This window comes from Helianthus annuus, chromosome 2 (assembly GCF_002127325.2).
Source record: "Helianthus annuus cultivar XRQ/B chromosome 2, HanXRQr2.0-SUNRISE, whole genome shotgun sequence".
In the NCBI taxonomy this organism is placed as follows: domain Eukaryota; kingdom Viridiplantae; phylum Streptophyta; class Magnoliopsida; order Asterales; family Asteraceae; genus Helianthus; species Helianthus annuus.
The window spans coordinates 62749555-62777356 of NC_035434.2; the positions used below are offsets into that span (position 1 = coordinate 62749555).

Sequence of the window (27802 nt, forward strand, 5' to 3'; positions counted from 1 at the left end):
GGGTCAAATATAATATCATGTCGGACGGCATGAGTAAACGCAAGCGGGATAATGGTAACGTTAAAAGCAAAAGGGTAATGAGCCCGGTAATGGGACATAACCAAATAAGAATATATCAAATCAAATAATAGTAAGCATGAAAGATACAAGTCTTGACACTGATAGGCGCAAGAAGATATATTCGAAAAGTGATATTTTCGAAAATGAAAGGTTGATATAAATTAAACATGATGTGACACGATCACGGTCAAGAAATGCAATGTGAAGTAGAATCACATTATAACCAAGCGAGCGGTAAAAAGTAACTGGACTAATAATTCTAGTTAATGAGACCGGTTAAGGTCAGCAATTCAAATCAAGAAATTTGGTTTGCTTGAAAGCGGTGGATTCGGTATAACTGAACCGAATAAATAAATTTGAAAACAAAAGAATTTGTTGCTAAAAGTGAAAGATTTCACTAAAGACCTTTAAACGGGTCAAAGTAACGGATCCATAAAGAATTCGATAGTATATGAAAGTGATGAATATCGCTAAGTTAACTAAACTAGTGGAAATAACGAGATTACGTTATTTCGAGTTGCACTATGACATGTGAGATACGTAGACAATTAGTAACCAAAATGATGTTACCATACTTTTCTGGTAATATTAACAATTGGTTAAAAGTATAAGTAATGTCTAAAAGATTTCTCGGCTCAAATACATTGAGTTTAAACTCAATGAATTATGTAAGAAAAGGTTTCGAGGACGAAACCTCTTTAAGGGGGGTAGACTTGTAACACCCCGAAAACGGGTTTGGTAATCAAGCTCCGTTAATACTAAAAGATGGGTAAAACACCATTAGTAGTAAAAATAACCCGGTAAATATTTGGATTTAAATAAGAAATCCTAATATTTAATACAAACGAATCAAAGGTTTAAGGAATTGAGTTTATAAGAGCCCGAGTTAACGGGACTTAAAATAAACCGGGTTATAACTCCCGGGACCCACTAAGTAACTAGGAATATCAACCTAGTTAGTTAAGTGTTTTAAGAATAATAAGAAAACTTGGTTAAAACACCCTTTATAAAACTTGAATAAGTGAGGGACCAAAGTTGACAAAGAACTTAAATGGTTTTTTAATTTATTAAAAATAAAACACCACAACACACACTATAGTGTGTGTTCTGGTCGAGATTTCCACAGGAGAAAAAGGGGTTCTCTACATTGAACCCTAGCATACACAAAATCAATCAAATTGAAGGCCAAATCGGGCTCGAATCAAAGAGACGAATACATACAAATGATCACCAAGTCGAGGGGATCAAGAGGTATGTATAATTTTGTTGTTACATGAAGTTGTAAAAATTGGATGAACATCACTATATGCGATTTTGGTATGAATCATAGAAATTAGGACTGAATTAGTGATGTATACATGTTTAGTAACAAAACCCTAAGTGAAAATCATGCATAACATGATATGAATTGAATGATTGAATGAATTCCCACACTAGGCTAAGTGGGTATTAGTCATAAGATGGATTTGATGATATGATTATGATTAGAATAATCATGCATGTTAAGTAATCAAGAAATACTTAAACAATTTGCAAGTTTGAGTATTTGATCATAAGTGATAGTGGTTGAATTTTGATGTTAATCTTGGTAAAAATGACTAGTTATGAACTAGTTAGCAAATGTGTAGAATTATGCCCATTAGGTGTTTGTTAAAATGCCTAAATGAGAAGTAAAGTGTTGAAATTCAAGTGAAACGCGTAATTGGCAAGCTTGACTAATTACATGAGATATGGGATAAAACGGGTCCTAATCATAATGTTGATTTGCCTTAATCATGCATATTATATGATTAAAGGTAGTTGACTTTAGAAAGTTAAACAAACCTATGATGAAGTCGAATAGAAGTTTCGACATAAAGTCCGTAAGATGAACTAGTCATAATAATGATGACTAATCTAACCATCTTACGAATTATGATGCTAGTTTGACTCTTGACAAGCTAGATGGAGGCTTGGGGAAAGAAGCGGGTCAAACGGATCGTATACGCGGAAAAGAGCATAATCCGGATACAAGGTAAGTTAAAGCTTACACCTTTTATTAACAACTATTGGTTTTATAGATTATGAATAATCAAAAGTCATATTTGACTTATGATGTTTTGACCCGTCATGTGCGGTTCGGAACAAAAGACATTAATGATAAACCATGTTGAATGATTAAAAAGAGCTAATAAGATCATTTAGTCATGCAATGACTAATAAATAACGAGTTCTGAATGATTACCTTGTAAGCTAAATCAATACAATTAATAAGGGTAAAACGGTAAGGTGGTCACTAGTTGACGATAACCGTTAGTTTTGAAGGACACTTTATGGCGTAAGATATAAAGGGGTCAAAATGATCAAAAAATAGATTTATAAGGAAAATTGACCGTACGGTGTAAACCGGTACAAGTCATGTAGACGAGATGATGTAAAAACCCGTGAGGATCTCTCAATGATATCAAACTTTAACTTGTGAAAGCGCGGAAATCAATCACAAGTCGATTCAAGAATATAAGCTAATAATCAAGATGAAACAATAATCAAAACACAAACCGATATCTTGCATTCAAAGACTTGCTATGACTGATACAAGAAATCGATAGGAACTCGGTTCCTCTCCTTGATGTCGCCACCCACTATTCACCGAATCAACAACCTCAAACAATGAGGTAAGGTGTGCTTAAATACAAAACAACCTGGGCCAATAACCTAAGCCCATGCGACATCACCTACACTAGCCCAAACCTTACATAATCAACCCAAAACATAAGAAATAAACAAATACATAATCAACCCCTAAACTATGCCAACCTACATGAATAAACCTTCGGGTTCCAACAATCTCCCCCTAGGTTTATGTATGAAGGTTCTTCTGACTTCAATTTCCTTGATCACCACCACTTATACGATCTTTATATCCACCGAATCCCTTCTTTTGAATATGCAGAACAGACGCTACAGCAGACGTCCAACCCTTAGCAATTTCTTCATATTTCTCTGTAACTCTGATTTGATTGCTTGCCAATACTTCCAGATCTTCAACTGCAAGATTCAACAAGTCAATCTGATCTACCAAACAATAACTTGCATTTCCACCACAAACTATCACCGCTTGCCCAAGACGTTCATCATATGCCCAAAAGTGTAATGTTTTCAGTGCACCTTTGGGAATCTTTCTCACTAACGGAATTGTCTTCTCTTTATCTGTAGCTGGCCAATGCACAATCTTCATACGTTTGTTTGTGTAAGGATCTCTAATCCCTTTAGCCGGTTTAACAATGGAATCTGCCGTACGCATTGAGGGAAAACCTCTAGCAACCTCCCTCTTCAACCTCTCAAAGAATGCATATCCAGGACCACCAGGCTTATCATCCACATAAGGTGCATTAGACAAGTCTGTCAAATCCACCTTAGTGAAAGACTGAAACTGTCCTGAACGTTTGTACCACTCGACAGGTCCAACTTTTCTTTTTATCCACCATCTCTTACGATCATGGTCATATCCCCAGCTAACTACACCAGAACGATTTCCAACTTTATCATAGAGAGTTTCACCAACATCCATTAAATGATGGGTTGCATGAGCATCTTCATCATCTGGATTCACATTCTTGTTCTTCAAGATCACTAACTCTCTTTTCTTTTTCATCCTCTCTGCCTTCTCTCTGTCTGCAACTGGATCTGTAACTCTTGTGAAATATTTTTCCATTGCAGCACTTCTTTCAGCATAATCTTTAGCAATAGCTTTTCTTCTGTTTTCAACATCAGTTGGATCAGAAAATTCTTGCCCAAACTTCTTTTCCAACTTTCCTCGTAAATCATAAACAATGTTGAACAACAAGCTAACGTCTCCTTGAAGTTGTTCAATCTGTTGATCTTTCTTTACAATAGTGTCTTCAAGTTGAATAATCTTTGCATCTTTATGAATCGAATCTTGCTCAAGCACAACCATTCGTTTCTTCATATCTCTCATGCTGATAAATTCATCTTCATCACTTGAATCACTATCAAATGGCATTCTTAGTGGTTCTTCAGGTCTTTTACCACTAGAACTGCCAGGTTCTTCATAAACAATTCCAGAAGGTCCAGCATCAACAATTCCAGAGGGCCCAGCTTCATTGTGAACTTCAACATTGGGCCCAGTTTCATTTTGAACTTCAACATCCATCGTAGCTATATCATCTCCTTGAGTACCAACGTCAAACTCAAAGATATTCTCTGCAGTGGTGGTAGTATCGCTAACATTCTTTTCAAAATCGAAGTCATACAAACCTTCGTCATCATCAGCAATGTTTACAGATTGATCTTTTCCTTGTTCAACAAACATTCCAGGTCTAGGATCCCTCCTTTTCCTTTTTAATGGAATGGAATCAGAATCCCTTGGGCTTTCAACAGGCTCTTCAGTTGATACTGACAGATCGGAAGGAGGATTTCCCATCTTGTCAGTTACTGACTTTATTAGCATAGCCAAACTTTCAGCAGTAATCACTGGCTCAACCGTAGAAACAGCATCAGCATTAACTTCAGGAGGAAGTTCTATGTCATCATCAGAGTTACACATTATCTCAACACCTTCATCGTCAGAGTTAATTGTAATACGCTCTGGCTCAGGCTCACCTTCAACTCTCCTTGGAATATCATGTTCTTCAGCAACAATAGCACGTGCAGATACACTACGCTCTGGAACAGATCGTGCCATTACTGGATTCTCACCAACATCTTCCGTCTCAGCGAACTGACCAAATTTCTCCAATTCAAGCAAACCTTCAAACTTTTTCTCAGTTCCTTTCTTCGAAGTAAGAGCACCAAAACATGAAGGACCCATAGGCTTTAATTCCAACGTATTACCATATCTCTTCAATTCCGGATAACGCTCATTCAAAATCATCTGCACAAATCTTGGATACATAAGAAACTTATCCTTCCGAAGCCCAATTGCATTTCTCTTCATTGCTTCCAAGATATATCTAGAATAATTAAACGGCTCATTTGTAATCACACATATCAAAGCAGCAGACTGGGTGATATTCAACTGATCAATTCCCCCTCTATTTTCTGTCATGCACAAAAGGAACATGTGCAGTAATAGACGCCAGTAAGGATGCACAAACTTCTTTACCAGGGGAGGAAACTTTCCTTCATAACTTAAACGAGGTAGAATTGCTTCCACTGTTCCAGCAGGAAGTTCTATAGGATCTCTTTCATGATCATTAAACCTTAACACATCTCTAATCATCTGCTCGGTCACTATAACTTTCGTCTCTTGAATCTCAGCAACTATAGCTCCCTTTCCTTCAATGATTTCAACGTTAGCAGTCTTCCAAAAGTCTCGAATAAGGCTTTCATAAACAACTGGATTCTCACGAAGAGCATGAACAATCCGGCATGTATTTAGGCCTTTCATTAACGACGTATACAGCTGCTTGTGCTTCACTGGTGGAGGTGCTAAATATCCAACTTGATTATGAGAAGATATAAACTTTAAATCCATTTTACTGTTACTGTTCACTCGAGACCATGAGTCGCAACCAAAAGGTCTCGAGTCGAAACCAGTTGTCTGCGAGTCGCAACCATGAGTCGCAACCAACAGATTTCGAGTCGCAATCATGAGTCGCAACTGACAAACATTGAGTCGCAACCATGAGTCGCAATCTTGATGTTGCGACTCATAACCACTGGTTTCGAGTCCTAAGTGTTCTTGATTGCGAGTCAACATCTTCAAAACTTCATCGGAAACATCATCGGAATCTTCAAATCCTCATCGGAATCTTCAAAACTTCATCGGAATATTCAACAAACATTCATAATTCCTGCAAAACTTGAATGATGACGTCATTATACCTTGATGATTAACGAAGCAGATTGCGAGTCGCAACCGGAAACCAGTCGGAACTGTTGATGATCACCGGAATCTTGAGAGAAAAAGAGAGAATTGATTACGAGTGAACAAGGGTTATGACTCGTAACCTCCCTTTTATACTCAACTGTTATCATGGGCCCATGTCTTATGGGCTTGGGCCTTATGGACTTGGGCTCAAAACAGATTTATCAAGCAATTTTTAACCCCATTTCAAAAACTGATTTAATAAAAATTATCCATTAAACCTTTTGAGCAATGTTTGCAACATAAAAACCTAAAAAAAATTAAATAATAAAATATTATTTACAAAAATAAATCAGGAAATTAGCATAGATACTCAGGGATCAAATCACAAGGTTTCGGGCTTGACTTCACTTATCAACACTGATCTACTACAGGATGATCTAGACAACTGCTAGTATATTTGTCCTCTTAAACTCATCTCCCTAGACCTTTTCCATATCACTGCCTGTATCTCATTTTATCATGTTTTGATATTTTTAATAATGATCACCCAAACAAATACTAATCAAATCCTGGAATTATGCACAGCTCACTCTATCATGCAAGCAGTTTCCCTACCACATATTTCACAAGTCCAATCCAAATTTCTGAAATCTTAACTGGGATTAGATTGAGAAGAGAACAGAATAGATCTTAAGCAGAGATGGTGTAATATACAAATCAAATGAGTTTTCTCAATTTGATATAGGTTTCATGGGTTTCTTTTGGGCACTTGAGGGCCTCTTTCGGGTATTAATTGATCTACAGATCGACAACGTACAGCTAGGTCAGCATGTATCTGGATGCAGCAGAAGCTGTAGTTGCCTAGCACCTCCAGGTCAGCATGTATCTGGATGCAGCAGAGGAGGTACACGACTTTTTCAGATAAGATTTCAGAATCAGATCAAAATTGTGTGTATCGGGAAAAACATACAGACATTCAAATAGACATGAGCTAATTCCAAGTGATTTTCTTTTCTGAGGTCATGTACTAGTTTAGTTCTGAACAGAAACAGCTAATGTTTCCAATCTTAAGGATAGTGCCTACCAACACATCATACTAGAGTCAAACTTTTTCGATACTGGTCTTACATGAGTCAGCCCTCGACCATAATGTGAAAATTCATTTCATTTCCCAGTCCAGCCACACTTCTTTTTGTATTTTTTCAATTTTTTTTAATGTTTTTGTATTTTTCGATTTTTTAATGTTTTTGTATTTTTCGATTTTTCTCCCCCTAAATTTGAGCATAAAAAAAAACTACCTAAGAATAGAAAACTTTATGAACAAAATTACCTACGAAAAACAAAAAACATGCTCAATCGGTAAAACGGATCATTTTTAGAAAATCCACAAGCACTCTGAATTTCGAGCTGCTGACAGGTTTGGTGAACAAATCGGCAGCATTTGCATCTGTGTCGATTTGTTCAAGAGTAATAAGACCTCTGTCAAAACAGTCTCGAATAAAATGAACTTTAATATCAATGTGCTTGGTTTTGGAGTGAAAAACAGGATTTCGAACAATTTGTATTGCAGCATCATTATCGCAGTAAATAGTAGTGTTAAGATAAGTCAAACCATAATCCTGCAATTGATGTTGCATCCACACCACTTGAGAGCAAGAAGCAGAAGCAGCAACATACTCGGCTTCAGCTGTAGATATCGCCACTGTTTGTTGTTTCTTGCATTGCCAAGAAATGAGCCGATCACCCCAAAATTGGCATCCCGCAGATGTAGATTTCCTGTCACTGTCAGTACCTCCAAAATTGCTGTCAGAGAAAGCAACAAGTCAAAATTGGGATCCCTCGGATACCACAGGCCAAACCGAGGTCGGCCTTTAAGATACCGAAAGATCCTTTTAACAGCAGTAAGGTGAGAAGTTTTAGGATTAGCCTGATAGCGTGCACAGTTGCAAACAGCAAACATAATGTCCGGACGGCTAGCTGTGAGATACATCAATGACCCGATCATGGACCTATATTGACGTTGATTGACAGACTCTCCTTCTTCATCTTCAGTCAATAGTGGTCTCTCTGCCATAGGTGTTTCAGCAGGCTTTGCGTCCGTGAATTTGAATTTTGCCAGCACATCATCCACATACTTCCCTTGATGAATAAGAATTCCTTGTGAACTCTGCTTGACTTGTAGACCCAAAACAGTGTCATTTCCCCCAGAGCACTCATTTCAAACTTCTTCTTCATAACTCTCTCGAACTCCTTGCAAAGATCCTCACTTGTAGATCCGAAAATGATATCATCAACATAGATTTGAACCAAGATTTGATCACGTCTGTGACACCTGTGTCACCGCGACCATCAAACAAATACCAAGCCGATGAAATATTGTATTTCATACTTGGGATCTTGTATAAATATGTGTATGTTTTGCACATATCAATTTTTGTTCAAATTCAAACTCTACATCGCTTTCTGGAGCATTATACGCAAACTGGTGCGTAAACGTACTCAGTTTATTGCGACAAATACTCCGGAACATCAACATACACTCAACGTACCTTAAATAACCTTTACATAACTTAGAAATAAGTTTTGAAGGCTTTGGTACAGCAAAAACAAGTTAATTCGCTTACAGGGACTAAACTTGACAAACTGCGAAAGTATGCCAATCTGAACTATAACGAACATTCCGAAACATGTCCATAAGTTAAACATACCATAAATATCCTTTACATGGCTTAGAAATAGGCTTTGAGGGGTTTGGTATGCTAAAATAAACTTCTGGGTCATTCAGGGACTAAAAGTGTCAAAAAGTGCACAAGTTTGCACTTTCGCGCATAACTTACGTTCTGAATACATCCGGACATCCAAAAATTTATGTAAGCATCCTTATATTATGCCTTAGTGTTTGGCATGAGAAAAATCCATTCGTCGCGTCATTTGGATCGTCTTTCACGCTTATGCGCATTCCGTCGTAATTAAGCGAACATCGCGATCGTACGGCCAAACGAACCGACATCCGACATATTTTTGGGCATGTTTCATGTCCACAATGTTTAGGCATCATTTTGGGGCCTTAAAGATGGCTTTACAGGTCTTAGAAGGGCTGGAAATAGCTTAAACATGCAACAGGGACCAAATGTGTAAATTCTGCAAGTGGTGCAGATCAGAGAGGGCCAGGCGGCCCGCGTGAGTTTTGCCCAAATGTGAGGCGGGCCGCGTGGGGATGTCTGACAGAAAGATTTTGCATTTAATGCAGAATCTGGCCTTTCGTTCGATCAAGGGGCAATGCCTTTTCACCCAATGAAGAGCCAAGAGTCAAGTTCACTGAACTTATCCACTGGACACATGTACGCACGTGATCAAGGCTCGATATTCGATAAAACGATCCTAACGGTTCCACTTTTCCTATAAATACCCCCCCCCTTTAGTGTAAAAATCACAAAATCAGATCCTAAAGCTCTAAGTTGAAACCATTGTTTCATACCTGAGCTGTTTGATCTTGATTTGCACTCGGGGACCCTCCGTAAGTCTTCTTTCGCTCTTTTATTCGCTTTTCGAGTCCGAAAGTCAACGTTTTGTTGACTTTCTGCATTGACCAGCTTATGGTCGATGCGAAGTTCATGGAACTTCATAACGTGAGCGTGATCACGATGGTTATGGTCCGTAGTGACCATACCTACTGATTACCCCGTTATCTAGGCTCAGTGACGAGTCGTAGTTTCGGCCAGAATGTGCATTCTTGCATATTTTGTAACCAAACTACTCGTAAGCATCAAAGCCGTTTGTTTTGATGTCAAACCTGTTTTCAAACTTAGTTAAGGATGTTCTAACATGCTTAGCTCGTCACTTTTAGTTTAGTGCTTATATAGGGTCGTAAGGTAAGCGATCTAAACCATCGCTTATACTTTCGAACCCGACCCATTTGGTCGGTCATTAGGACCTGACCAAACACATTAGGTGACCATAGCTATAACCTTCCGAGGTTATACCTTGTGGTCACGATGTTAGGCGTTCCAGACGCGTTCTACGCGAACGACGCGCAAGGTAGCATAAGCTACCTAAACGGGTCGTGATGGACCGTAAGCACTTAGGTTAAGTTTCATTTTGGTATGTAGGCTTTGTTAAACCATATTACACGAGTCTCCATACTCGTTTGGTTTTCGAACCCGCGTACTGTCCGATCCTTCCGATTAGGTCCGGTATATTAACATAGCTACCTATTAGGTGCCGTTTGATATCCCGTGATCTTTAGCATTATCTGGTTATTATACAAGAACTCCAAAGCAATCTCAGGTGAGTACATTGAACCCCTCTTTTACTGTTTTCTAAACTGTTTTGGGGTGAAACACATGTGCCTATCTGTTACTTTCATGCTTTCCTGTTTTCACATCATATACTTGCTATGTTCAATAGTACATATATAGTACATGATTTCATTGTGTTTATGCTATGTATGTCCATCGTGTGCATACTTAGCACAACACTTTACATTACATTTTCATGCTATGTATGCCCATTGTGTGCGTACTTAGTACATCGTTTTACATCACATGCTATGTATGCCCATTGTGTGCGTACTTAGTACATTGTTGCACATTGCATTACTGTTGCATATGCTCATCCAGCATATGAACACATCACACTACATTTTGAACCGTTGTACTCTACAATACATTTCATGCTACGTACGCCCATTGTGTGCATACGTAGTACATTGTTTCACATTGCATTACTGTTGCATATGCTCATCCAGCATATGAACACATTACACTACATTTTGAACCGTTGTAACCATTTGACTATGTGAACCGTCTTAACCCTTCAATTTCATGAACCGTCTGTAACCATTGAACCGTGTAAACCAGTTGTATCCGTTGACATGGATTACATTTGACAATAGACATTTGACTATACATGAACATTTCTGCCGTTGTTAAACATTTCATCTTGAAGGTTTGGTTTGAGTAAGTGATTTAAGTAACGAGGCATGTGTAATATGATACAAGCATGGTGGATACGCCGCTGGTACTTCCTATATATAAGTGTTTGTATGGTATTACATATCGTAGCGTTATTTGAATCATTTCAATTTGAAACATAGAACATTTTATACAAATAACACGCTTTTCACAAGACATTGATTTACAAAAAAAAAATCTTATACAAACTCTTTTTACATGGTTATTCAGTTAACCATGCATTGTTCTCTTATTTATACATATCATTTGATCTTACCGTTTTTCAAATGATTTACAAGACAAAGCAAAATACGAGATTCATGACTAAACATTTTCTCAAACTCAAGTCATGAATTCCGTTTTCACAAAACCAATGTATCTCACAGGCATTTTTATGCTGACGTACCTATTTTCACATGTGTTTTCAGGAGATGATGCATAGGACTTATCAAGACATACTTAGGCGGACCTGTGCCTTAGTGACTTAAAACGAGACAAGAACTAGTTAATTTATGTTATGTACACTTTGATTCTTGTTTAGACAATGTAAACCTTCATGTTTGATTTATAAAACGAAACTTCATTCGCCATGGATTTGAAACAATTGATTCTGTTACAACACTCCCCGACGTTTCCACCACGTTTTGTATGTTCTACGTGGTCGGGGTGTGACAGAAAAGATGGTATCAGAGCCAATGGTTATAGGGAATTAGGTTATTAGTAATGCTTTGACCTAGTCTATAACCTTCCTAGGAACCTAACGCGAGTTTACTTGCGTTTAGTCACAAAACAATACCGTCACCTACCCTTAGGCGACGACCACAACAAGAACATAAATTTCAAAACCGCCTTGAAAGCAAATCATCTGTTCTAGGATGATTGATTACTAGGTTTTGAACCCTCTATTGTAAGGTTTTGAACCCCTTTGTTATAAGGTTTTGAACCCCTTTGAATTTTCAAAACTCCCGTCAAAGTTTTGGGTCCTAAATAGTGTGAACACGTGCGAACTGGAAGGGTGAATGCCTGTACCCTGGGTTTTCTGTCTAAGGTTAGAGTGTTCGTACAAATCCGCATAATCGGACCAGTCACTCTTACCTGGGAACTCTTGGGGTGAGTGTCCACTTATAGGCGAGCATGTCTTCGCGATACACTATGAGGATCTATTTGCTTTGATTCAGCCCTGGTGTTGTTTGTTTGCTTCATGATTCAAACAAGTGACCATCAACCGTGATTATGGTCAGTGATTGTAACATCCTATTCTTACCCAATACCATTTTATTTGTTTGTTTCCTTTCATGTTTTCCTCTTTTAGAATGCCTCCTCGACGCGAACACCAGATAGCAACTGCCGAGCTGGCAGAAATTATTGCGCAGCAGATGGCTGCTCAATTCCCAAATCTCTTTGCTCAATGGAACCAAGCCAACAACAACAACAATGGTACATGCAATTTCAAGAACTTTAACTCGGCTAAACCACTCAAGTTTAGTGGTTCTGAGGGAGCAACTGGGCTTCTCCAATGGTTCGAGAGCATCGAGAATACCTTTCGCCACGTGCAGTGTCCGGAAAATCGCAAGGTCGAGTTTTCTTCGAGTGTGTTTCAGAAGAGGGCTCTTACATGGTGGAACGGGGTAATGAGAGACCGTGGTGCAGATGTTGCTCTAGCACAAACATGGGCTGAACTGAGAGCACTTATGATGAGAGAGTTTTGTCCTCGTCATGAACAACGAGCGTTGGAGAAGGAGTTTGATGATTTGAAACAAGATAGTGGCGAACACAGGGCATATACTGATAGGTTTGAGGAGTTGAGTCTACTTTGCCCGACTATGGTCGCCCCACTCGACAAGGCTATCGAAAGGTACATCGACGGCCTGCCTGACTCGGTACAAGACATTGTCACTGGTAGCAACCCTACCACACTCCGTCAGGCCATTGAGCTATCTGCAACCTTGACTGAATCGCAGATCAGAAAGCATAAACTTTTTCGAAAAGGTGACAAGAAATCGGCCGGGGAATCGAACCCAATCGAGGAATCAAAGACCATGGATGAACAGACTGAATCTCCTAAGAAGTCAAGGAAGCGAAAGGCTTCTCAGAACTTCGCCGTGGTCGCTCACAACGGTCAAGCCGTCCCCAACCAACCAGCTCAACCCCCTGCTAGAAAACCATACAATGGAACTGCACCCTTGTGCCACCAATGTAGCCTCCATCATCACGCTAATGTACAGTGCCGCAAATGCCAAACTTGTGGACTCATAGGCCATACAACAAGAATCTGCCCAGCTGCAGCTACACCAAACCAAGCTGGCAACAATCCCGCTCAAGGTCGTTTTCTACCAGGTTCTTGTTTCAACTATGGCGAGATGGGTCATTTCCGAAGAAATTGCCCAAAGCTTGCTAATGCAAATCCAGCACAAGGATGATCACCCGACTGACTAGAAGACAACATCGTTTAGAAATAATCATGTCTTATGTATTAAGTTTCTTTTGTTGTCAAGATCCAAGGAACAGTTGATATCGTTGTTTATAAATAAATCTTTCATTTACATTGCAATGTATTTCTATGGTTGCATGTATAAACAAACGACATATCCCTTGCAATACCGACAATCAAGGAACCGTATTCCTTGAAGAACAAACTACCCCCAAAATTCTCCCATTCTATAATCGCTTGCGTCTTCCACGGAATTCCTAAGTACCCGTTTATTCTAAGGAAACGAAGTACAAGGCGCAGGTTACAACACAAGACGAATACCCAAGGTACCACTATAAATCCTTAATAGGGTACCTAGGAATTTCCCGTAAGTCTTTAATTGTTGTATACCTTCATTCGAATGTGGTGATTCCTTGTAATCAAAAATCGAATTTTGGGAGATCTTTCTATCTTCTCAGATAGATTCCAGTGAACCTTGAGATCCGTCGACAGGTTTCCATATCCGTATTCAATCGATAACAAGTTAATAACAAATTATGATCAAATTAAACAATTATGTGACCATGTGCTTATGTGTTTCCTTATGTATTGTTGTGTGATCCAAATTATGTTATCCAAATCTTCGTAGAATCTTACATATCCGTGTACAAGAGATTCATAGTAGGATGCCCAAAGGTATTACCTAAAATCCTCAATGGACTTCTATGTTATAGTTAAGTCCCTCGGATTATAAAGTACTACTTCATAATTAGACCCCTTGAGTGGTCTAGCTAAACAGATTCATCCAAAAATCTGGTTAGGGATATCATGTGATGATATAGCTGAAAGGACTCCTTGGTGGCCTAACCAAGAGGATCCCCTGTCGATCTAATTAAAAGGAACCGACGGAAGTCTAGTCACCCTCGTCACAAGTTTGATATCCTTCCCCAAAACATTACAAAACAAACTGTGCGGACTGTGCAAGGGATTACGTAATTATGGATGCATACATAATTATGGAATTTAGTGCACAGAAATCACAGCAAGTTCAGTCATGTGTCTAGAGATAACCCTATTCATTTCCAATTCTGATGAAGCATCCGTTGAGGAAAAATGAACTAGCTATTCATTTTTCGCTTCTGAAGAATATCCGTTGAGGAAATGAATATCCGTTTATCCTTCATTTCCAAATCTGAAGAATACCCGTCGAGGAAAATGACCCCGTTTGTTCATTTTCGTTCTGAAGATTTATCCGTTGAGGAAATGAATATCCGTTTATCCTTCATTTCCAAATCTGAAGAATACCCGTCGAGGAAAATGACCCCGTTTGTTCATTTTCGTTCTGAAGATTTATCCGTTGAGGAAATGAATATCCGTTTATCCTTCATTTCCAAATCTGAAGAATACCCGTTGAAGATGACCCCGTTTGTTCATTTTCGTTTCTGAAGATTATCCGTTGAGGAAATGAATATCCGTTGTGTAATCCTTCATTTCCAACTCTGAGGAGGCAACCGTTGAAGATGACTCTGTTAGCTCATTTTCGTTTCTGAAGATTTATCCGTTGAGGAAATGAATATCCGTTGTGTAATCCTTCATTTCCAACTCTGAGGAAGCAACCGTTGAAGATGACTCCGTTAGTTCATTTTCGTTTCTGAAGATTATCCGTTGAGGAAATGAATATCCGTTGTGTAATACTTCATTTCCAACTCTGAGGAAGCAACCGTTGAAGATGACCCCGTTTGTTCATTTTCGTTTCTGAAGATTATCCGTTGAGGAAATGAATATCCGTTGTGTAATACTTCATTTCCAACTCTGAGGAAGCAACCGTTGAAGATGACCCCGTTTGTTCATTTTCGTTTCTGAAGATTTTCCGTTGAGGAAATGAATATCCGTTGTGTAATCCTTCATTTCCAATTCTGATGAAGCAACCATTGAAAATGACCCGTCTGTTCATTTTCGTTTCGGAAGAATGACCGTTAAGGAAATGACAAGATATTGCCTTACATATCATTGGTGGTTATTTGGCAAATTCACAAATAGACTCCTACGAATAAATTTCGGGACGAAATTTCCTAAAGTAGGGGAGACTGTGACACCTGTGTCACCGCGACCATCAAACAAATACCAAGCCGATGAAATATTGTATTTCATACTTGGGATCTTGTATAAATATGTGTATGTTTTGCACATATCAATTTTTGTTCAAATTCAAACTCTACATCGCTTTCTGGAGCATTATACGCAAACTGGTGCGTAAACGTACTCAGTTTATTGCGACAAATACTCTGGAACATCAACATACACTCAACGTACCTTAAATAACCTTTACATAACTTAGAAATAAGTTTTGAAGGCTTTGGTACAGCAAAAACAAGTTAATTCGCTTACAGGGACTAAACTTGACAAACTGCGAAAGTATGCCAATCTGAACTATAACGAACATTCCGGAACATGTCCATAAGTTAAACATACCATAAATATCCTTTACATGGCTTAGAAATAGGCTTTGAGGGGTTTGGTATGCTAAAATAAACTTCTGGGTCATTCAGGGACTAAAAGTGTCAAAAAGTGCACAAGTTTGCACTTTCGCGCATAACTTACGTTCTGAATACATCCGGACATCCAAAAATTTATGTAAGCATCCTTATATTATGCCTTAGTGTTTGGCATGAGAAAAATCCATTCGTCGCGTCATTTGGATCGTCTTTCACGCTTATGCGCATTCCGTCGTAATTAAGCGAACATCGCGATCGTACGGCCAAACGAACCGACATCCGACATATTTTTGGGCATGTTTCATGTCCACAATGTTTAGGCATCATTTTGGGGCCTTAAAGATGGCTTTACAGGTCTTAGAAGGGCTGGAAATAGCTTAAACATGCAACAGGGACCAAATGTGTAAATTCTGCAAGTGGTGCAGATCAGAGAGGGCCAGGCGGCCCGCGTGAGTTTTGCCCAAATGTGAGGCGGGCCGCGTGGGGATGTCTGATAGAAAGATTTTAAATTTAATGCAGAATCTGGCCTTTCGTTCGATCAAGGGGCAATGCCTTTTCACCCAATGAAGAGCCAAGAGTCAAGTTCACTGAACTTATCCACTGGACACATGTACGCACATGATCAAGGCTCGATATTCGATAAAACGATCCTAACGGTTCCACTTTTCCTATAAATACCCCCCCCTTTAGTGTAAAAATCACAAAATCAGATCCTAAAGCTCTAAGTTGAAACCATTGTTTCATACCTGAGCTGTTTGATCTTGATTTGCACTCGGGGACCCTCCGTAAGTCTTCTTTCGCTCTTTTATTCGCTTTTCGAGTCCGAAAGTCAACGTTTTGTTGACTTTCTGCATTGACCAGCTTATGGTCGATGCGAAGTTCATGGAACTTCATAACGTGAGCGTGATCACGATGGTTATGGTCCGTAGTGACCATACCTACTGATTACCCCGTTATCTAGGCTCAGTGACGAGTCGTAGTTTCGGCCAGAATGTGCATTCTTGCATATTTTGTAACCAAACTACTCGTAAGCATCAAAGCCGTTTGTTTTGATGTCAAACTTGTTTTCAAACTTAGTTAAGCATGTTCTAACATGCTTAGCTCGTCACTTTTAGTTTAGTGCTTATATAGGGTCGTAAGGTAAGCGATCTAAACCATCGCTTATACTTTCGAACCCGACCCATTTGGTCGGTCATTAGGACCTGACCAAACACATTAGGTGACCATAGCTATAACCTTCCGAGGTTATACCTTGTGGTCACGATGTTAGGCGTTCCAGACGCGTTCTACGCGAACGACGCGCAAGGTAGCATAAGCTACCTAAACGGGTCGTGATGGACCGTAAGCACTTAGGTTAAGTTTCATTTTGGTATGTAGGCTTTGTTAAACCATATTACACGAGTCTCCATACTCGTTTGGTTTTCGAACCCGCGTACTGTCCGATCCTTCCAATTTGGTCCGGTATATTAACATAGCTACCTATTAGGTGCCGTTTGATATCCCGTGATCTTTAGCATTATCTGGTTATTATACAAGAACTCCAAAGCAATCTCAGGTGAGTACATTGAACACCTCTTTTACTGTTTTCTAAACTGTTTTGGGGTGAAACACATGTGCCTATCTGTTACTTTCATGCTTTCCTGTTTTCACATCATATACTTGCTATGTTCAATAGTACATATATAGTACATGATTTCATTGTGTTTATGCTATGTATGTCCATCGTGTGCATACTTAGCACAACACTTTACATTACATTTTCATGCTATGTATGCCCATTGTGTGCGTACTTAGTACATCGTTTTACATCACATGCTATGTATGCCCATTGTGTGCGTACTTAGTACATTGTTGCACATTGCATTACTGTTGCATATGCTCATCCAGCATATGAACACATCACACTACATTTTGAACCGTTGTACTCTACAATACATTTCATGCTACGTACGCCCATTGTGTGCATACGTAGTACATTGTTTCACATTGCATTACTGTTGCATATGCTCATCCAGCATATGAACACATTACACTACATTTTGAACCGTTGTAACCATTTGACTATGTGAACCGTCTTAACCCTTCAATTTCATGAACCGTCTGTAACCATTGAACCGTGTAAACCAGTTGTATCCGTTGACATGGATTACATTTGACAATAGACATTTGACTATACATGAACATTTCTGCCGTTGTTAAACATTTCATCTAGAAGGTTTGGTTTGAGTAAGTGATTTAAGTAACGAGGCATGTGTAATATGATACAAGCATGGTGGATACGCCGCTGGTACTTCCTATATATAAGTGTTTGTATGGTATTACATATCGTAGCGTTATTTGAATCATTTCAATTTGAAACATAGAACATTTTATACAAATAACACGCTTTTCACAAGACATTGATTTACAAACAACAAATCTTATACAAACTCTTTTTACATGGTTATTCAGTTAACCATGCATTGTTCTCTTATTTATACATATCATTTGATCTTACCGTTTTTCAAATGATTTACAAGACAAAGCAAAATACGAGATTCATGACTAAACATTTTCTCAAACTCAAGTCATGAATTCCGTTTTCACAAAACCAATGTATCTCACAGGCATTTTTATGCTGACGTACCTATTTTCACATGTGTTTTCAGGAGATGATGCATAGGACTTATCAAGACATACTTTGGCGGACCTGTGCCTTAGTGACTTAAACGAGACAAGAACTAGTTAATTTATGTTATGTACACTTTGATTCTTATTTAGACAATGTAAACCTTCATGTTTGATTTATAAAACGAAACTTCATTCGCCATGGATTTGAAACAATTGATTCTGTTACAACACTCCCCGACGTTTCCGCCACGTTTTGTATGTTCTACGTGGTCGGGGTGTGACAACGTCCTACCTTCTTGATAAACAGAGTCTGGTCTATGGTGCCACGCGTATACCCATGAGCCAACAGATGCTCTGTTAGTGTGGCATACCAAGCTCGAGGAGCCTGGTGTAACCCGTACAGCGCCTTGTCTAGCTTGTAAGCGTACTCAGGATGGTCTGGATGCACAAACCCTGGTGGCTGCTCGATAAAAATTTCCTCCTTCACATCTCCATAGAGAAACGCGGTCTTGACATCCATCTGATAAACAGTGAATCCCATGTATGACGCGTAAGCCAAAAAGATCCGGATGGCTTCAAGTCGTGCAACCGGAGCATACACTTCATCATAATCCAGTCCTTCAATTTGTCTAAATCCCTGAACCACCAGCCTTGCTTTGTTTCGAACGATGACTCGTGCAGAATCCTGCTTGTTTCGAAATACCCATCTAGTTCCAAGCTTACGTTTTCCTGTTGGCAACTTGACGAGCTTCCATACTCCAAGTTTTTCAAACTGGTTCAGCTCTTCGTGCATAGCATCTACCCAGCCAGGTTCCTGCAAAGCTATATCAATAGTTTTAGGTTCGATTTGAGAAAGATAACAAGAATATAAGCAAGTGTTAATGGTTCCTGATTGACTCCTGGTCAAAATTCCTGCATTTACAGGACCAATCACATTCTCGATTGGGTGATTGCGTTGAACGCTCGTAGGTATGGCCAAATCAGGTACAATCTCTTCTTCAGTGGTGGTGTTGCTAGACTCCCCCTCATTAGGTGCTGTAGTAGTGTGAACTACAGGAGAAGTAACAACACAATCCTCAGGAATTGGTTCAGGAAACAATGCAGAGTCACTAGTTGATGCACCCTCAGGGGATCGATTGACCGTCGGAGTTGGTGTAGGATGTTGCGTAAACACCATTCCTGGTGGATCAATGGTATGATGCCTCACGTTGTCTTGCATCAGTGCTTCGTCTTCTGTATCTTCAAACGACAATGGTTGTTTGGGAATAGACACACCTGCAACTGAAACATCACTCGACAAAATGTTAAATGATTTAAACAGAGCAGAATAATCGTATAACCAATCTGGACCAACTCTAGCGTCCGTAGCATTCTCTTCAAGCCATTCAATGTTGCACGACTCGACGACTTTTTTAGTTACTTTGTTGTATACCCTATAAGCAGAGCCTTTAGCATATCCAACAAAGTAACATTCGTCACCTTTGACTTCAAACTTTCCGTTGGAGTCCATTAGTAATAATACACATGGACAACCAAAGATACGAAAGTGTGAAACCGAAGGTTTACGTCCTTCCAGAATCTCATAGGGGGTTTTCATGTGACGTTTGTTTACTAAAGCATGATTCTGGATATAACAAGCCGTGCTAACAGCCTCGGCCCAAAAGAAGCTAGGAAGCTTTGAATCAGCCAGCATAGTACGCGCAGCCTCAATGAGAGTACGATTCCTTCTTTCAGCCACTCCATTTTGTTGTGGAGTTCGAGGCGCACTGAACTGACGATCGATTCCCTTATCAATTCAGAAAGTATCCAAAGTAACATTCTTGAATTCTGTCCCATTGTCTGATCGAATAACCTTCACCTTAGTACTCGCTTGATTTTCAGCCAAAGTAATGAATTGTTTTACCAAGACAGCAGTTTCATTTTTGTGGCTGAGAAAATACACCCAAGTGTAGCGAGAGTAATCATCGACGATTACCAGACAGTAAGCTTTCTTCCCAATGCTCAGCACATTCACTGGACCAAAAAGATCCATGTGAAGTAGTTCGAGTACCGCTTTTGTCGAAGGTGCTGGTTTAGTCTTATGAGGTTTTCGATGAGCTTTCCCTTTCGCACAAGCAACACATTTCTCCACCAACATGAAGTCCTTGATTGGAAGATCACGTACCAGTTGACCTTTAGCTAGACGGTTCAGATTTTTCATATTCACATGCCCAAGTCGACGATGCCACAGCAGACCATCATGCTCCGAAATTTTTGAAAATAGACAAGTGATCTCTTCACACGGTTTCTTGTTCATATCAATGACGTAAGCATTACCTTTCCTTTCAGCTGTCATCAAGAACCAGTCTTCTGGAATAACAATCCCAGGCTTAAGAACATGACATCCCTTCTTCGTGAAATGAACTGAATTCCCTCGATCACAGATCTGCGAAATACTTAACAGATTGTGTTTCAGTTCTGGAACATAATTAACATTCTCAAAGCTTAAGACGCCGTTTTGAACAGTTCCTTTTAACGTGATTCTGCCTGACTCTCCTCCCGCAAATGAGACATATCCACCATTAAACTCTTTGACATTTACCAGTTGGGATAAGTCTCCTGTCATGTGCCTGGAACAGCCACTATCCATGTACCAGAGGCGCACGGTAGTCCTCCACAGCTGTTCCTGCACGATTAGCGGGATTAGTTAGATTTAGGAACCCAGCCCATAGTGGATCTGGGTTTTCCTTGTGCATCAATGTACGTCACTCTCTGCCACACTAAATTATCTTTATTCAGAAATTTTGAAACATCCCTTTTGGCGACATTTTGATGACATGATTTTATTGAATTGGATTGCATGCCATTAGCTTTAGGTTTCCAAAACTGTCTTGACCAGTTAGAATTGAAACTTTCAAAAGCGTTACCAAAAGAATTACTTCGATTACGCTGAAAATTTGTTTGTCTGTTCTGATACAGATTATAGCGTTTGGCTGCATTCCAATCCTGATCAGAAGGTCTAGTCCTATGATTGTTGTTCTTCATTGTTTTAGTCCTTGCAGACATCATGGACTCCGAACAGTGATATCGGTTATACGTGACCTTCTGATTTCGCCCTGATGTTTTCTTGTTCGATGTCCTTGGGAGTTTACCACAATTTCTGGCAATGTGACCAGCAATGCCACAGTTAAAACATGTTTGACGTTTCATATTTTGAATATTCTTGACATTTTGACTTTGTTTGCTTGATTTCGTGTGATTTGATGTTTTAATTTTCTGAACATGTTTGACTTGTGATTGCTCTGAGGATTTAGATGATTTGACTTGTGGTTTTTCTTTAGATAAATTTTCTTTTAAAGATTTCTCTCTTAGATCAGCATCCCTTTTATTTTCACTTAATCTTGATTCAGAATTTGAACATGTACAAGTGTCATCCAAATGCGTTTTATCAAGGCATTTATCATATGAAACTGATTCAGGTTCACTTCCCGAACAAGAAGAAGTCTCAACAATATGCTCTTCCTCAATGCATTTGCCATGTGAAACTGAATCAGGTTCTTTTTCTGAACATGAAGAAATTTCATCAATGTGCATTTCCTCAGAGCATTGATCATGTAACACAGTTTCAGGTTCATTGTTTAATTCAGTTTCCAATGGGGTCCCACTAGATTCAACATTAGGGACACCCACTGAGACAGATTCAGAAGAAGAATCAGGATACTCTTGATTTTCTTGAGAAGTCGTTTCAGTGGTTTCACTGAATGCATCCTGAGGGACCTCACCTATAACATTTTCATAAGCTGAAACATTAGAGATGTTAGGATCACAAGCATTAGCTGAAAAATAATCATCACCACACTTATTGTTCAAATCATCCACACAAACATTATCAGTTTTGCCCAAAACAACATGCTCACAAGACGAAACATAAGCTGAAAACGACGCAAACAAAGAACTAGTAAAAGCAATGTCAGACTCAGTTGGTTCAGAATAATGTTCAAAATATGGTTCAGAAACATTTGAAATAATAACCGGTTCACTCCCATGAACATCATCACACTTTACTTCAGAGCTATCATCTGCACACGAAGATGAAACATTAGGATCAATTGTGCCTTTGTGAACAAAATTCAATGGAGTAGACTTTTGTGGCTCAACATGTCTGTCATGAACAGATGATTTGTGGTTTTTCGAACCATACGTCATTTTACTCTCATTTATCATCTCCTCCTCGGTCATTGGTAGATAAGTATAATTATCATTGTACGGAGGAGGAGTCTGAGTGTAACCCAAGCCACGCCCTTTCTTTTCTTTAAAAGCGATTTGTTGATCACAAAGATTTTTAACCAATTTACTGGAAGAATCAAACTTCTTGATATTAAGTTCATTAATTTGATATCTGTTTCTAATATCTTCCAGTTCCTTTGTTAAAATGCACACCTTTTCTTGAGCTTCTAGGAAATGGGCTGTTTTTACACTCACATCATCCTTTAGTTTGATGATGTCCTTTCGCTGAGCCTCAATTTTTTCTTTATACAGTTTCTCATTTTTAGACAAAGTAAAGTTCTTATTTTTTATGTCATTATAATCTTGAATGAGCTCAGCGTTGTGTATTCTATAAGCCTCAACCCTTTCCCTACACTCAGGAGTACAGAAAACGGAAATTACCTCTTCTTTGGTGAGACCTTTAACAGGAGCTGAAAGAATTTGAGTCATGAACGCAAAGTCATCAGCTGAAGTCTCTTCCACTGGCTTTGGGCTATGTTCGCTTGAAGTCATGAATGCAATGTTGGATGTAGCAGTTTGATTCTCTGGAGCTGATATGTTCAGACGCTCAATTTCTGAAGTCCAATCAAAATTGAGGTTGGGCTGAACCACCAGTGCTTGTGCTAATCCTTGCGGCTGTGGACTTCCAGAAGCAGCAGCATCTGCTATACTTGTAGTGGTCACAAGAGCTCTTTCTCGATTAGGAGTTGCAGGTTGGGCAGGAGTTGCAGGAGTTTGATCTCTGTTTATAAGTGGCTTCGGGCAGTTTCGAGCATAGCGTCCTTCCTCATGACAGTTGAAGCAACGAAGATTAAAGGGCACTTTAGCAGCTCCATTCCATGCATTTCCCCACCTGTTTTTACCTGTTCTTTTCACAAACTTTTGGGCTCTGAAAGCTGCCATTGCCATCTGCCAGGTGATGTCCATTTCTTCAACATCATCTGGATGAATCTGTGTCAGATCATCAGGACTCCACTTTGGTGGATCAAGTTTTCCTGCAATAAAAGCATTCAAACAGTTGATCACTGAAGCTGCGATATCCAAGTTTTCCTTTGATTGTTTAGCAAAGAAGGCTATCATTTCGTTGTTTGCAGCGGAAGCAGAAGCAGCAGTAGAGATATTTCCAGAATTTGGAATTGAAGCAGGAGAAGCTGGAGAGACGACTTGATTAGAGGATCCAGATGAGTGCACCTTTGCTGAAGTTGGAGTAGCGGATGAAGTATTGCGAAACATCTGAAAACCACCTTGAGACAATAATGCTGTGTTGCTGTTGTTAGAGGAGGCGGGAGCAATGGAGAAACCAGCAGCTAGCATACTGTTCTTGTAATTTGTTTCTCTTTGCTTATCATCCAGTTCGCATGCCTTAATGTGAGAGATCATCTCTGACAGAGTGCATCTAGCGAGATCTTTAGTCTTCTTGATCATAGCAACATGATGATCCCAACTCTTTGGTAGTGCATTAAGAAGTTGTCGGTTTGTGGATGCATTTGTTGTATGAATTTCTTCCATTTGCATTTGGGTGATCAGCTTCACAAATCTCTGAATCTGATTGTCTATCGTTTCACCATAAATATGGTTGAAGTTGTTGAAGTTTTGTTGCAGCAGATTTCTTCGGCTCTCTTTCATATCTTCGTTTCCTTCATATACTTCGATCAGAGAATCCCACAATTCTTTGGCAGATTTGCAGGTGCGAAAACCAATAGCAATATCAGGACCCAAACCCATGGTTAAGTAGGAAAGAGCTCGATCATCTTCTTCAACAATGAGCAAATCATCTTCAGTGTACTGATCCCTAGGTTTCTTCACCTTAAGACCTGGTTCAGTTGAGCTTTCCATCATGATTTCCCTAGGACCTCTCAAAATGCTTCGCCACAGCTTATAATCCTTAACCTTCAGATGCTGTTCAAAGCGCCACTTCCACTCGGGAAAATCATTAGCATCAGTTAACCTAGGAATGCGTGTTGTGGTACCAAGCTTTGAATCCAATTCTTGTTGTTGATTAAGGGCAGTCAATTCACTGTTGTTTGACGACATGTTTAATTAATTAGTTAATTAATTAATTGATTTAAGTCCAAAAGTCAACAGTTCAAATGTCCGTAAATCAGTGTCGTTGCGAGTCGTAACAGCTGGGTCGAAACTGCTGTGGTTGCGAGTCGTAACTGCTATGGTTGCGAGTCGTAACTAAAACAGAATGAGCCGAAACCGAGATTGCGAGTCGTAACAGCTTTGGTTGCGAGTGGAGACTGACTAATGGTTGCGAGTCGCAACTGAAACAGGATGAACCGAAACCGTGGTGAATGCGAGTCGAAACCAAAACGTGATGAACCGCAACAATGATGGTTGCGAGTCGTAACCAGAACGTGATGAACCGCAACAGAGATGGTTGCGAGTCGAAACCTGCAAAAGAATAAATGATAAGATCTGTTTACTCGCAATCCCGATTTTTTAGCACTTCCAAAATTCAAAGATATTGTAATCTTTGAATCTGTTGACCACCAACTTCCCGTAAAATCAGCAAACACCTTTTTCAGAAATCAACAAACCAAAATCAGTATAATTTTGATGAATCGGTCAGGAACAGTTTAAATATTTCACTGCAAAAACACGCAACAAAATAGATCAGTAGCACAATCGATTCTTGAATCCGAATGATATCAAAACCGAGCCCTTGAATGGCTTCAATGGCTCTGATACCAATTGTAAAAACCCGTGAGGATCTCTCAATGATATCAAACTTTAACTTGTGAAAGCGCGGAAATCAATCACAAGTCGATTCAAGAATATAAGCTAATAATCAAGATGAAACAATAATCAAAACACAAACCGATCTCTTGCATTCAAAGACTTGCTATGACTGATACAAGAAATCGATAGGAACTCGGTTCTTCTCCTTGATGTCGCCACCCACTATTCACCGAATCAACAACCTCAAACAATGAGGTAAGGTGTGCTTAAATACAAAACAACCTGGGCCAATAACCTAAGCCCATGCGACATCACCTACACTAGCCCAAACCTTACATAATCAACCCAAAACATAAGAAATAAACAAATACATAATCAACCCCTAAACTATGCCAACCTACATGAATAAACCTTCGGGTTCCAACAGACGATGATAAATCCATCTCGCAAAAGTAAACGGTCATTTAGACCAAACGGGTCAAAAGGTGAAAATATCACCCTTTGACAATATCGACTAATGGTTTGTCGAGTTGTATGATTACAGGAATAAATATCGATTGAATGTTGGCATCGCTATTACTTAGCGGCTACTAAGGCAAGGTATCGAAACGGGTCAATATATTGATCCGAGCCAGGTTTGTATAATGATTCAACTCGTCATGTAGAACTTGAGGTTCTATAAGAGTTAGACAAGGATAAATTATAGATATTCGGTTATCATTAAGGTAAACCGAATAAATTGGGTCATGATTATGGTATTTTAGAAATATAATGGTTTCTAAACAAGATTATAGTTTTAAAAGTGGGATTTTGGTCAAACATGGCTTTAATGGTCCTTCGTCGTAATAGGGGGGGGGGGGTAAAAGTGACCAAAATGCCCTTATAAGTGAAATTAAGCAAACGACCCCTAAAGTTTGCTTAGAAATGAGTTTTGTGACCAAATAGATATTTGTATTAAGTATAAAAAGTGAAATATGCGAATCTTTGGGTCAAATGACTCTATATGAGTCTTTGCCGTAAAATGATAATCCGATGGGTAAAACTCGGAATAAATAGATCTCCACATTAAATCCTCCACACATATAGTTGTGGTGGAAGATAAATTGATAAATAATATGGAAGTACAATGCTAGAAGTGAATGGGTATGAATTATGCGGTAAAAGTGCTTAAATACCCTTAACGGGTCAAAATAAGCTTCTAAGTCAAAACGGGTTAAAGAAGGTATACAAACCCGTGATTTTGAGCCTAATATAATAGGAGATATTGAAATTATGAAGTTCATGGGTTTAAAGATCAAATAGGCATGTTTGTTTGATAAAATCACGAACGGGTCAAAATTTGGTAAAAAGGGTAATAAGCCAAAGATTTAAAAGTCTTAAATTTTGTTAATCCGGATGTCGGATTTTAACTGCATATGATGGAGAATTAAATAACGGACGCGCAGGAAAAAGAATCGTGTAAAACGGATTAAAAACGAGAGAGTTATGTCCGTTTCGGTAAGAACTAATGGCTGAGAAAAGTGCAGAGTTGACACGGGCGGGTGACCTTTTGACACGGCCGGGTGACTGGGCTGTGAAAAATATATGTTAAGCTGACACGGCCGGGTGATCCTTTTGACACGGCCGGGTGAAGGGGCTGAAAACAAAACAAAAATAATTTCTTGTTTTGTTACGTTAAGCACGAAACTTGTTTATACTCGATTATTAAAGTGTCAAAACTAATTATTTACATGGTTTTGACCGTAGGTGAAGATGGACCTAATCCGGGTGAAGATCAAGCGGCGAGAAAGAACCGAACACACGTTAAATGAAGCTTCCGCGTCAAATCTTGATTTGTGTTGTTATAAGTGAATTATGTAAACACTTATAAATTGTTTTTTTGAAATGTTGTAATCATTTGGGAATGTTGGTATAACAAGTTTTGTAAAGACACATTTTAGCATAAAAATGTGTATCTTATTATTAAAATATTAATAAAACCACACGGGCGTTACACGTAAGCACTTAGGATAGGTTTCCTTTTAGAATGTAGGCTTTGTTAAACCATATTACATTAGTTTCTATACTCATTTAGTTTATGAAACCTTGTTCTATCCGATCCCCTGATTTAGGTCCGGTTATTTACATAGTTATCTATATTAGGTGTCGTTTGATTTCCATGATCCCTCTAGCTTTGCTTGGTTGTTGTTCAAGACTTCTAAGCACCCTCAAGTGAGTACATAGTCCCCTCTTTTACTATTTTCAAACTGTTTTGGGGTGAAACACATGTGCCTACTTGTTACTTTCGTGTTTTCAATATTTATCATCATATGCTGGCTATGTTCATTAGTACAATTATAGTACATGATTTCATTATGTTTTGCTATGTATGTTTACTTAGCATGCTAGCACATTGTTTTACATTCATTTCTTTTGCTATGTATGTTTACTTAGCATGCTAACACATTGTTTTACATTCATTTATTTTGCTATGTATGCTTACTTAGCATGCTAGCACATTGTTTTCATTACATTTTCTGTGCATATGTTCACT

At 39.0% G+C, this 27802-nt stretch overlaps 1 long non-coding RNA gene across 1 annotated transcript; it reads left to right on the forward strand.

Annotated features, from left to right (window-relative positions):
- Positions 1-1156: 1156 nt before the first annotated feature.
- LOC118487388 lies at positions 1157-27248 on the forward strand. Its single transcript, XR_004881722.1, has 3 exons — positions 1157-1311; positions 1985-2074; positions 27016-27248. It is a non-coding gene; the product is annotated as an uncharacterized LOC118487388 (long non-coding RNA).
- Positions 27249-27802: the final 554 nt, after the last annotated feature.